The 13,100-nt window shown below is 36.2% G+C and overlaps 1 protein-coding gene across 3 annotated transcripts in view; it reads left to right on the top strand.

Annotated features, from left to right (window-relative positions):
* Positions 1-491: 491 nt before the first annotated feature.
* The window catches only part of LOC136026308 (uncharacterized), a 77,024-nt gene continuing 64,415 nt past the window's right edge, over positions 492-13,100 (top strand). For 2 of the 3 annotated variants that reach the window (XM_065702724.1, XM_065702725.1), the window contains exon 1: positions 492-563. The gene's annotated coding sequence lies outside the window, so the exon portion shown is untranslated. Of the gene's footprint in view, positions 564-8,143; positions 8,230-13,100 lie in introns of those variants that run through there. The other variant, XM_065702726.1, reaches the window with a different exon arrangement.

The following is a 13,100-nucleotide window of genomic DNA, read 5'->3' as shown; positions in this document are numbered from 1 at the left end:
TTATGTACACTGATTTATAGCCTACAAATTCTTCTTTTCGAAATCTACGCCTGAAAAGTTCAACCAACAATAATAAATGGTAGAACCCTAAGGTTAAAAACAATGACAGTTCTGGTTAAATTAGAGTTCAACCAATCGATTGTTTCACGCAAAAACACTTTTCATGACAACCTGGTTTATCCCTGTTTCACGCAAAAACAGCGGTTGAGCTCAACCACACCGAGTGGTTGAGCTCAAACAGTCTCTTTGGTTGACGCGAAAAAAGGCCTTAACTTTCAGTCAACTTTTACAAATCGAACGCAAAAAGTTAACTCAGAATCGTAAATAAAACGTCAGAATGCTGGTTTGAGTCAACTTGAAAACTGAATCAAACGCAACTCAGAGGTTACTCGGATTACTCCCTCAAATGCTCAGGATTCTTGTCCGCGGGCTTGCACTTTCTAACCCCGAAAAAAAAAGATTATTGAGGACAAGTGACGTCATTGTTACATATTTTTTTAAATGGATAAACACGGGAAATCGTTATCAAACAGTTCGTGGTGAAAAATATTTGAAAAACCAAGGTACGGGAAAAGATATTGAAAGAAACAGAAGAAAGTAATTTAAGAATTACACAGGAATATAAAAGTCATAATAAAGTTCTCTAGTCTATTGGAATTGGTAGCCTATAAGAACATGGTTGAATAAAACATTTTGTGGTTAAACTGCAATTATTCAACTTGGGATTAGTGATACAAGTTCAAAATAATCAATTTAAGTGCTGTTAAATCGCTGCTTGGCAACAATTCAAGTTGTAGAAATTAGTAATACCTGAAGATTTTGATGGTTGAAAAAACAAAAATAACAAATTAATGTGAAGGTGAAAAAGTGTATTGAATTTTGGTAGATGCAAAACAGTGAAGGGACTGTATGGTTGATATTCAGACCACCTTTTAGGCTCTTTTATCTCCTTGAGATTTTGTGCCATATGAAATATTGCTTACTTGTATGTATGTGTTGTATATAGTGCCCTTATTTGCTTGTATTTTTGCCTCTCTTTTTACTTTATTGAGGTCTGTTTAATCGTATTTGTGCATTCACTTTTTTATTTTTTTATTTATTTTTTTTTCTCTGCAAAGTAAGCTTGTCACGTGAAAGACGTAATGGTTCCTGGTAGTCCTGGGAAGGGTGGAGGTTGTGGGGGAGTTAGAGGTGGACCCACTGTACCAAATTTGTTGGCTAAAGGTCATGATATGACAAAAATTACTGACACTAATGACAAGGGTATGCTAGTCCCTCTATCAAAGACTTCTGCTGGATATCTAGGGCATAGATTGGCTGTAGCTCTAGGAAATGATTATGGGAAAATACTCCCACGAATAGGTCCTAGAGGCTCTCTTGAAGTTGTTCCAAAAAATCTAGACATAGCTAATAAGATCTTAGGCATAAGGGATCTCACATTGAATAATATAGTGATCAAATTTGAAATGAAGCCAGCAAATATGTTATACTCAAGCAGAAAAGGAGTACTATACGTCCCCAGGGACTTAGCTACTCCTGAAGAACTCTGTAAGGAGATTCAGCAAGTAGAACAGGTTACAAAGGCAACTGTACTAAACCCTCATCCCACATCTAGAGATGGTAAACCATACACTAGCTACACTATACATGTTGACTTCTCTCAAGAAATGGATTTTCCTACAATAATTCCTATATGGAGTGCCCTCACTGTGGTGAAACAGTTCATACCAAAACCGTTGAGATGTTTCAAGTGCCAGAAATTTGGCCATAACTCTCTAAACTGTTGGGGTAAAGATACTTGTGGTATTTGTGGAGATAATCACCCCATGACAGCTTGCCCTGAGTTAAACAAAAACAGAAATGAACAAAAAGTAAGATGTGCAAACTGTAATGGACAGCACACTGCCCTCAGTAAAGAGTGCCAGGATTACAAGTTTAGAGCTGCAATTCTGAAAACGTCAGTCACAAAAGGTATATCATTCAAAGATGCAGTTCAAGCTTTCACTGACACCAAAGGGAAGACTCTGCACACACCACCACCAGCTTTAAACTTTGAAAATTTTCCAGTCCTTGTTCACCCTTCAATCCCACCAGAAGCAAAAATACAGGAACCAATTAACAAGGAAGTTGTCTTACTGAGAGAAAAAATAGACCAACTAACCACAGTAGTGTCATCATTGTGCTCACTGATTGCTTCCAGTGTAAAGTTAAGCAAAAGCTCGAAGTCAGAGGTACAGAAGATCCTGTCTTCACTGAAGAAATCTGAATCCTTTGTTTCTGGAAATGAAACAGACTCAGAGGATGGTATGGATGAAGATAACTTTGTTCCAAAGAAAATTTTGTCCTCTCCAGAGAAAAAGACATTAAATAAGCGTGTTCATAAACAAAAAATCAAAGAATGACTACAAGGGTAATCCAACTAAACATTAGGGGAATGGGAAAATCAAAGGTAGTAGAATTGAAAAACCTTCTAGTGAGGAGTAAGCCAGATATTGTACTAATTCAGGAAACTTTATTGAATGAACAGAAAACTTCCCCAAATTTTAAAGGCTATAGCATGGCTAGATGGGATAGGAAGACAGGACCAGGGGGAGGACTTATGACTTTAGTTAAGGATAATATCCCGTTTAAAATAGTAGATGATTTTACCCCAGGAAAAAATGAAATTGGGATTATATCTGTCAAAGAGGATGGAACGGATAACTGGATATCCGTTATCAACTATTATAACAGGACTGCAACTGACTTTGATTTTAAGCAGTTTAAAGATGCTTTTCAGAAATGTAAAGAGAGGAAAATAATTGCTGGTGACTTCAACCTTCATAACCCAATGTGGGACTCAACATCTTCTCCAAATCATAATTCTAATTTACTGGCAGATTTTATTACTGATCCTCAAAATATGGTTTGTCTTATCACTCCAATAGATCTAGGTACTAGGCTAAACCCCTTAAATGGGAAGACTTCTACTATAGATTTAACAATTGCTTCTTTAGACCTTTCAGTTGACTTTGAGGTTGTTATACCGTCACCCTTTGACTCTGATCATTTCCCAGTAATGTCAGTGCTTAATTTTTCTGCTTATAGACTTCAGTTAATGAAGTCGGTGAGTTGGAAGTTCCGCAAGGAGTCCTGGCCTGAATGGCAGAGAGAGGTAGACTCGGATCTGACGGATGTTGAACTACCTACCTCTGTTGAGGAGCTTAATGAGAAGTTAACTCAAGTTATGGTGAATGCTAGTGAAAGGGTATTTGGGTATGTAAAACTTAAAAGAAAATCTAGAAACTCCACACCAGGGTGGAATGCTGCATGCCAAAAAGCTTATAAGGAACGAAACACGGCAAGAAACAAGTTTAGAAGAAATCCTACAGTTACAAACAAAATTGAAATGAATGCAAAACAAGCCATCTTTAGGAAAATTGTTCCCCAAGAAATCAAGAATGGATGGAAGACTCTAATTGAGACAAAGTTTACGAAGACTACATCAATCAAAGAGTTGTGGAGGAACTGGAAAGTCTACACTGGACAAATGTCTTCCCCAATATCTGGCTTCATGATACACAACGGAACCACTGCCGCCACAACACCCGAGAAAATAAAACTTCTGAAAGAGTATCTAATTGCAAACATTCCTCCACAACTTTCTACTCAAAACCGACCCACTATGCAACCTACACAGGTCTTCCCTAAGAATGATATTGAACTTGTAGAACAGGATATTGATACGATTATTAAAAAATTAAAACCAGGGGCTATGGGTCCAGACAGGATTCACAATGAGATGCTGTCCAACATGTCCCCCCTGCTTAAGGCTTCTGTCTTAACTTTGTTTAATAGGTCCATCAAGGAAGGTTATGTCCCATCGCTTTGGAAAAAAGCTGCAATAATACCAATCCTGAAACCCCAAAAGGACCCTACATCCCCAAAATCATATCGCCCAATTGCCTTGACTTCATGCCTCTGCAAGCTAATGGAGAGACTGATAAAAAAGAAAGTTCTACCAGAAATTAAGAAAGTAGTTCAGCCAGAACAACTAGGCTTTCTGCCCCAACGCAGTACAATAGACTGTCTTGTGAGGCTTGAAAATCAAATAAAACAGGGATTCCGCCTAGGAAAAGAAACTCTAGCTGTTTTCCTTGATATGACTTCAGCATTTGACAGAGTGAATATCCCTACTCTAATGGCAAAACTAAAGAAGCTAAATATTAGCCCTCAAATCGTGGAATGGATTGGTAATTTCTTGACTGAGAGGAAAATAGAAATAACTTTAGAAAATCATTCGTCTGGCTTTTTTAGTGCTCCAAATAATGTGGGTCTCCCCCAAGGAGGGGTACTAAGTCCTTTATTGTTTTTAGTATATTGTCACGATATAAACTTAGATACGATACTGGGTTGTAAACTATACTTATATGCTGATGACATTGCAGTAGCTGCCTCCTCTCGAGATAGGGGATGCCTTAAGGCTTCAGTCCAAAAAGCCCTGTATTACTTAGAAAATTGGACAATGGAAAACTACATGTCATTTTCAACAGAGAAGTCAGTAAGTGTTCTTTTCTCAAGGAAAAATCGAACAAATGTTCAACCCCCCATTGTGTCTTTAGCAGGAGTGGACATCCAACATGCAGAGAAATTTTGCTATCTAGGAGTCTTACTGGATTCAAAGTTGCTATGGACTAACCACATCGACTATCTTGTTGGTAACCTGAGAAGTAGGGCAAACTTTCTCAATGCAATCTGCCTCTCTAAAAGAGGAGCCCCATATTCTTGTGTTTCAAAACTAATTGGAGCAACAATCACCAGCAAACTGGACTATGGTAGCATGTTCTATAGGGAAGCAACTAAGCACAACCTCCAGAAACTTGATTCAGCTTTTAATCAAGTTCTCCGACGAGCTCTAGGCTGCTTAAAAACCACCCCCACCCCAGCCCTCTACTGTGAGCTTGGCGTCACATCACTTCAGAGGAGAAGAAATAATCTTCAAGCCCGTTACTTTCTAAAAAAAATGGGATCAACAAATCATATTGTTTATAAAGAATGCATTGCTACATGGAATCAAGATCTCCAGTTTAGACCAAGGTTTTCCCCTACAGTCTATAAATATTCTTGTCTGATGAGTAATGCTGGCCTTCCAGGCCTAGTTCCAACCCCAAATATAGATGACCTTTCCTCACGCTTCAACGGAATAGGTAATGTAATTAATTTAGCTCTAGATAATAGAATTAGTGATTCAGGAACAATAATTTTAAAATTAGAGTGGTATAGGCTGACTCTGCAATGGACTGACTTTACTCACATATATACTGACGGATCTAAGTCGGAAATGGGTGTAGGCTGCGCTTTTGTAGTCCCGTCAACTGGTACTTCTTGCGGATTTAAGCTACCTGACAAGCTTACTGTTTTTTCTGCAGAAATGATTGCTATTTATCAAGCACTTCTTTATATTAAGTCAAACGGTATAGTTGGTAGCTTTTTGATTTGTTCTGATTCTCTATCTGTGTTAAATTACTTAGCTATGAAACGAAATGATGCCAAAGAAACTGCTGCACAAATTGAAAAAATAGTTGATGACCTTCTAATACATGGTTATGATCTACAACTTACATGGGTCCCAGCACATGCAGGTATTCCTGGGAACGAGTCAGCTGACAAAATGGCAAAATGGGCTTGCTGAAATGGTGAATTGTTGGATGTAAACTTGTCCCTGAGTGAATATATTCAGGGTTATGAGGCCAAATCCGCAATTGATGAGAAAGCTGATTTCACAAGAAAGTCCACTAATACAATCTTGGATCTATATGATTTTAAGCCTCCTCCATTGGACCTAATTCACAGTGAGAGGAAAATTGCCACAACAATATTTCGAATCAGATCTGGCCATGCTAAAGTGAATTCTGTTCTCTTTAAATGGAATTTGGTTGACTCCCCAAATTGCATTGTATGTGATGTATATGAAGATGTCCGCCATGTTATAATGTCGTGTAAAAAGTATTATATCCAGCGTGAAATATTAAAAAGAAAAGTTCTAAAGCTCTTTGGTGCCTTTACTTTCCGTGCGGTGGTGGGTCATTCATCCGCCCCTCCGTGGGCTCGTAGGGTGTCTGTTTCTGCACTGGGTTGTTTATTAGAACTTCAAGTTTATTCGATGTGCTTTAACAGTCTTGGGTCATGTTGTATCAAGTCAAATATTTGTTAATGTATTCAATATATTGTATAAGTTTAATGTGTTTCCCACGAATTTTAATGTAAATTGTAATTTACGGCTGTAAATACTATAGAATTAATTAGGGTGGTCTGACGTAGGTGGCTATACTAGTGGAAAAAATGGTTTCCCACCAATAAAGAATCTGCAATTAACGATTCTAAGTGATTCACTAATCTGAAAGTAGTCATCGTTTCTTAAAAATTCTCCATACACATTGTCTGGACAAGATTGATACGTACGTGACGGAGCTGATTCATGCTCCAAAAACGTTGGAATCAACAACAACAACAACAACAGTTCGTGGTAACGAACTGTAGTAAGGAGCGACCCGGCTCAATAGAAACCAAAACTCTAAAAAATGGAATTTTGATACCAATAGCTATATCAAAAGAATTGCATTTTAATGATGATTTTAAATATATAAGTTTCATCAGGTTTAGTCTTACGCATCAAAAGTTACGAGCCTGAGAAAATTTGCGTTATTTTAGAAAATAGGGGGAAACACCCCCTAAAAGTCATATAATCTTAACGAAAATTACACCATCAGATTCAGCGTATCAGAGAACCCTACTGTAGAGTTTCAAGCTCCTATCTACAAAAATGTGGAATTTTGTATTTTTTGCTAGAAGGCAGATCACGGATGCGTGTTTATTTGTTTGTTTGTTTTTTTTCCAGGGGTGATCGTATCGACCCAGTTGTCCTAGAATATTGCAAGTGGGCTCATTCTAACGGAAATGAAAAGTTCTAGTGCCCTTTTTAAGTGGCCCAAAAAATTGGAGGGTACCTAGGCCCCCTCCCACGCTAATTATTTTCCCAAAGTCAACGGATCAAAATTCTGAGATAGCCATTTTATTCAGCGTAGTCGAAAAACCTTATAACTATGTCTTTGGAGACGACTTACTCCTCCACAGTCCCCGTGGTAGGGGCTACAAGTTACAAACTTTGACCAGTACTTACATATAGTAATGGTTATTGGGAAGTGTACAGGCGTTTTCAGGAGGATTTTTTGGTTGGGGGAGGGGTTGAGAAGAGGGGGATATACTGGGGGAACTTTCCGTCGAGGAATTTGTTATGGGGGAAGAAAATTTCTATGAAGGGAGCGCAGGATTTACTAGCATTATTAAAAAAAAACAAAGAAAAAGTAAATATGAAAAAGTTTTTTTCAGCTGGAAGTAAGGAGCAGCATTAAAACTAAAGACGAACAGAAATTATTACCCATATGAGGGGCTCACCTCCTCCTAATACCTCGCTCTTTACGATAAAGTTTTTTTAGTAATGTCAACTATTTATTCTACGGCTTTTGTGATTCAGGGTTTTAAGATCAAAATTTAAGATTTGGTGTAAAGAGAGAGGTACTGACGAGGGGGTGAACCCTCTCATATGTGTAATAAAAACATGAGAATAAAAAATTCTTTACGTAAGCTAATTTATAAGTTACGTATATCTTTTACTAATAAAAAGATTCGTAAAAAATTAAAAGTTCTAGATGCCTTTTTAATTAACCCAAAAATTAAAGGGCAACTAGGCTTCCTCCCCGCTCGTTTTTTCTCAAAATCATTCGATCAAAATTATGAGAAAGCCATTTAGCTAAAAAAAAAAAAAAATATGCAAATTCCTCTGCGGAGAGCCAAAATCAAAACATGTATTGATTCAAAAACGTTCAGAAATTAAATATAAAAAAAACAAGTTTTTTCAACTGAAATTAAGGAGCGACATTAAAACTTAAAACGAACAGAAATTACTTCGTATATGAAAGGGGCTGCTTCCTCATCAACGCCCCGCTCTTTACGCTAAAGTTTTTTACTATTTTAAAAAGAAGAGCTGAGAGAAAGAGTCAAACTTTAGCGTAAAGAGCGGGGCGTTGATGAGGCAGCAGCCCCTTTCGTATACAAAGTAATTTCTGTTCGTTTTAAGTTATAATGTCGCTCCTTACTTTCAGTTGAAAAAACTTGTTTTTTTTTATTTAATCTAGAGAAAAGACAAGGAAACTGTAAATAGTGGAAATAATCTTAGCTTTTCAGTGACCTGTAAGTAATCTTATGCATATTTCTTAGGATCTAAAGGGTTTTTGATGTTCTAGGCCGGTCTTGCATAGGCTAAGCTTCATAAGGAGTCAGAAAAAAGTTTTTTGGTTATTAAAAAGGTTGATTTTTAGGAAGGCAGCTATCACATTGGTGAGTTTGTCAAATAATACTATATCAAACAGGCCTAGTTTCTAAACCATCCTATAATTTTTAGTTGAAAAAAATTTAGAATGATTAGGCCAATACTATAGCCTTTTATATAGTATATATTTGTTGAGATTACTATTTAAACTGCATTTTTAAGGTAAAGTAGGGGTAAAATTTTACTTTAGCTACTTTTGGCTATCTTTGGAAGAGGTTAGGCTAGGAAAATGAAACTTTCAGGGATGTGTCTACAGGCTAAAGTATGTCCCAGGAAGGTATTTTGAAGTGCCTACCAGAAAGGTATTTTGAAGTACCTTGTCTTGAAATTTTTGGGTGCTTTATTATTTGGTTATCAGTTTCTTTTTCTCTGGCCTTAGTTCTGAAAAGACAATTCCTGTTGATTGAGCAGAACTTTAAGCCATAAAACTGGTTTTTTTTTCTAATTTTAGAAATAATCTTTTATGCCACCTCATTATAGGTTAAATACATGGCTTATATTATTTATTCTCCATGAATTTTTGTTTTATTTGATTTCATTGATGTCAGTTGCTATCTGTTAAAAAATTCAAATATTCCACATTTTGGATGGGAGCTTGAAATTTCTACAATGGGGTTGTCCAATATTGTATCTGATGGTGAAATTATCATTAAGATTCTTTAACTTTTAGGGAGTGTTTTTTTCTTTTTTCTTAAATTGTAACAAATTTTCTCAGGTAATTCAGCTTTTGATGGGTAACACCAAACTTAATGAATCTTACACATTTGGAATCAACGCAATTAGCCAAATCTTTTTATATGTCTATTGATATGAAAATTCTATTTTGGAGATTTTAGGTTTATTTTGAGCTGTGTCACTACTTACTTACAATTTGTTACCACAAACTGTTTAAACATTCATGCAAAATTACACAAGATAACAAGCTGCTCGAAACAGCTAAAGAAAAGGGCTTGGAACAAGAAACAGAAAAAATCACATTGGAATGGAGGCAAAGATGCTGAACAGCAAAACTTTTGGTTAGAAGACACAGCATAATACAATGGAATGAAGGAATGTGTTAGTTTTGCACATGCCAATATCTCAATTACCCATCTGAAGTGATTTTAAGTGAGTTTAAAGAGTTAAGAAACTATGTAAATAAATCAAGAAGATATGCAAAGAATGAGCATTATTTAAACCTTTTAAAGAATAAGGAAGGTAGTATAAGAGATGCTTGGGAAATTGTCCATGAAGTTATAGGATGTGAACGAAAGATACAAGTATAACTGATTTAAAAATCAATCATAGAATTATTGATGATAAATTGGAAATAGCAAATTATATGGGTGATTATTTTTCTAATATTGGTAATGATATAAAGAATGAAGTGTCTAGAGGTGGTGGTGCTGACAATTTTAACATCCATCCTTTGAGCATGCATAATGGGTTTGAAATTGTACCATGTATTGTAGAAGAATTTTAAAAAATTGTTTGTGATCTTAAATAAAATACTTCTGGTGTAGATGGATTGAACCTTTAGGCTTTTAAATTTGAGTTGGTATATCTTTTGCTGGTACTGGTTTATTTAATAAATGTGTCAATTGCTAAAGGCCATTTCCTGTCAGAACTGAAATGGTCAGAACTCATACCTTTACACAATGATGGGGACCTCTCCGATCCGTGTAACTCTTGACTTTTTTTTCATGAGATGATATTTTTCATGACATAACATGATTTTTTGGATTCAAAGAAAATGTTGTATGATGACCAGCTCAGTTTCAGATGTAAACATTCCACTAGTCGTGTAGTACATCATCTTTTAAGTTTTGTTTATAAAACTCTTGAGAATAATCTGGTTCCTTTAACTCTTTTTGCAGAATTGCTTTACCAGATATATTAAGCAGAGAGTTCGGTTTTAAGTGTGGAGTGCCCCAAGATTACGTGTTGGAAACTCTACTTTATCTTATTTAAATTAATTTGCTGGCTTCACATATTGGAGAAGAGGCGCTGACCTCTTTCGTGGGCAACACTGCAATAACAGTAATTGGTAGTTGTTTGGTGGAGGTTGTACATAAGGCTAACTTAGCACTTGAACATTTACGTAGTTTTACAGTTGACAGTTCCCTGGCAGTTAAAGCATCTAAAACAAATTACATTGTTTTTAGTAGAACAGGTAGGTTACTTCATAATAACAATAAAATATTTTTTTTTGACGTTTACCCATTAAAGGAGTTTTTGAAATTAGGTATGTGGGGTTGTATTTAGATAATAATATTAGTTGGAAAAAGCATTGTATGTTATTGGTGCAAAAATTGGTAGGGGTCTAGGAATTCTAGGAGACGTGTAAAAAAAAAACCATTTCCATTCAAGATTTTTAAAATCATTTATTATTCCTTTGTTCATCATTATATAGATACGGTCGCGTTCATTGGGCCAGCAATTTCTTCTTATTATAAAAGGATCCAGATTTTGCAAAATAAAAGCATTCGATTGATGTTGGACATAAAAGAACAGGTTGAATCCAAAATTATTGCTAGCTTTTCCTGGTGTAATGTTTTAAATGTTGGTCAGATTTGTGACTACTAGGTATCAATTTTTGTGTTCCAAAGCATGAAACATATATGCCCTGAGTATTTTCATGATTATATTCCCATGAATCAGGAGCACCATGATTATGATACAAGAAATTCACAACTTTTAAGCCATGAAAAAAGAAAAACAGTCAGATCATCATATATGGTTTATAATCTGGGGCCTTCTGTTTGGAATAATCGGCAGGCTAGCAGTCTGTCACTATATACGGATTTAAAAATAAATTGAAATTGTTTTATTGGATTAATAGATTTTGAAGGGCGGGATGCTTTTGATTTTTTTTTTTGCAGTTTTTTGGGATGGGGTTGGGGCTGAAACCGGCAAAAAATAATTAATAGGACTTTTTTGTTGTATAGTCTTCATGTGCATGTGTTGTTGTTTTTTAATATATAAGATTGTCTAGGTGGATAATCATGAGTTGTTATGTTTAGATATTTATTTATAGGATATAAATCATAACAGGAATTTGCAGCACAAGTCCTTAGGACTTTCTTTTTGTTGCATTAATTGATTTTTAGTGTCATTTTTATTTATGTTTATATTGTGGAAAAAATAAAACCTACCTACCTACCTACCTTTTTTTTTAATTATAGGAGCCAAAAAGGGAATTTAACTTTAGATCATTAGCATCACCTACTAGGAAAATACCAGCGTTCGGGAATTTGCAGAGGACAAAGTCGGCATTACTATACAATTTCTGGTAGAGTCCCTGTCTTTGTGAAACATTGTGATTTTGAGAATAATAAAAGCAGCAAAACACAATAAAACTAAAAGGGCGTGGTAATACTTTGGGTCTCACACTTACCCAAATGATTTCATCATAATCTGAAAGGTTGGGGGCATGAATTAATTTGGGAAAAGACAATCAACTACAAATAATAATATTCCAAATCCCTTTTTGCCTAGGGAATGGTCAGAAGGACGAAGTCTTATGAATTAAGAGTAGTTATTAATTTTCAATAGGTCAAGGCTCTGTGCTTGAACCTTTTTTACAGCAATTACATCAATTTTGTGTACTTGAGAGTGGGCCTGTAGTTCGACTAATTTGTCGAGATTCTGGCTTTCGGTGTTCGTAACAAGGAATTTTTGGAAAGTAAAACAGTTACTAAAGCTGGCAGTTTTTTGTGTGTTAATTGTGGGAGCCAGCAAAGAATGAGAGGAACGTGAATCTGGGGGAGGAGAGCCATCATTTTCGGTATGAAGACTGAGCAGGATTGGGAAGCAGGATTATAAAGGGTGATTAAACCGGGCCAAATAGAAAATGAGGACAGCGCACAATTTACTGGGATATTATTAACTTGGCAGGGAAGTACAATAGAATTCAGACAATCTTTTAAACAACTGTTACTTTGTGATTGCCATGGTGCGAATAGTGATTTAGGTTTGTCGAGAAATCATTGGTTTGCGGGAGACTGGGGAGGATTTTTTTTGGGCAAGGAAGTAAAATGGAGTTGCAAGGGTGTGTGTTTCTGGGAGGAATATGAGTAAAAGGGGGTTGGGGGAGAGTCAGAGTGAAGTATAGTGGTCTTGAAGGGTGGGGTGACTGGACATGAGCAGAATCCTGGGGTGGAGGGGCCGTTCGAAGAGTGAATCCCTGGGGTATGTAGTTCAGTGTTGGGAAGGGAGGGGGAAATAATCAGGGATTGGGTAGAACGGGACCAGGAGAGGGAAGGGGTCGTGGATACTTTCTGTGTCACCCTAATAAAGCTGGATGTTGAACTTAGCTTCCACCACTGAAAATACCGGGGGGGGGGAACAAATTTTCCATGGAGAGGGAGCTGGATTTCTCGGCATTATTTAAAAACAATCAGAAATTAAATGATAAACAAGATTTTTTAACTAAAAGTAAGAAGAAACGTCAAAACTTAAAACGAACAGAAATTATTACGTATATGAGGGGTTTGCTCCCTCCTCAAGCCGAAAATGTGACTTTTTATCCTAATTCCTTAAGAATGACACCGGGAACACATGGGCCGTTTAAGCAGAATAATTAGGTTTATTAAAAGTTCTTAAAAACTTTAACGTAAAGAGCAAGGTCTTGAGGAGGGGACATACTCTCTCATATACGTAAAATTTCTGTTCGTTTTAAGTTATGATGTTGCTCGTAGTTTCAGTTTGTTTTATTTTTTTTAATTTATATATGCTAAAAACGATCTTTAAA

Source organism: Artemia franciscana, chromosome 4 (genome assembly GCF_032884065.1).
Source record: "Artemia franciscana chromosome 4, ASM3288406v1, whole genome shotgun sequence".
NCBI lineage: Eukaryota > Metazoa > Arthropoda > Branchiopoda > Anostraca > Artemiidae > Artemia > Artemia franciscana.
The sequence above is the reverse complement of the archived record's forward strand: the minus strand, read 5'-3'. Positions and strand labels throughout refer to the sequence as shown.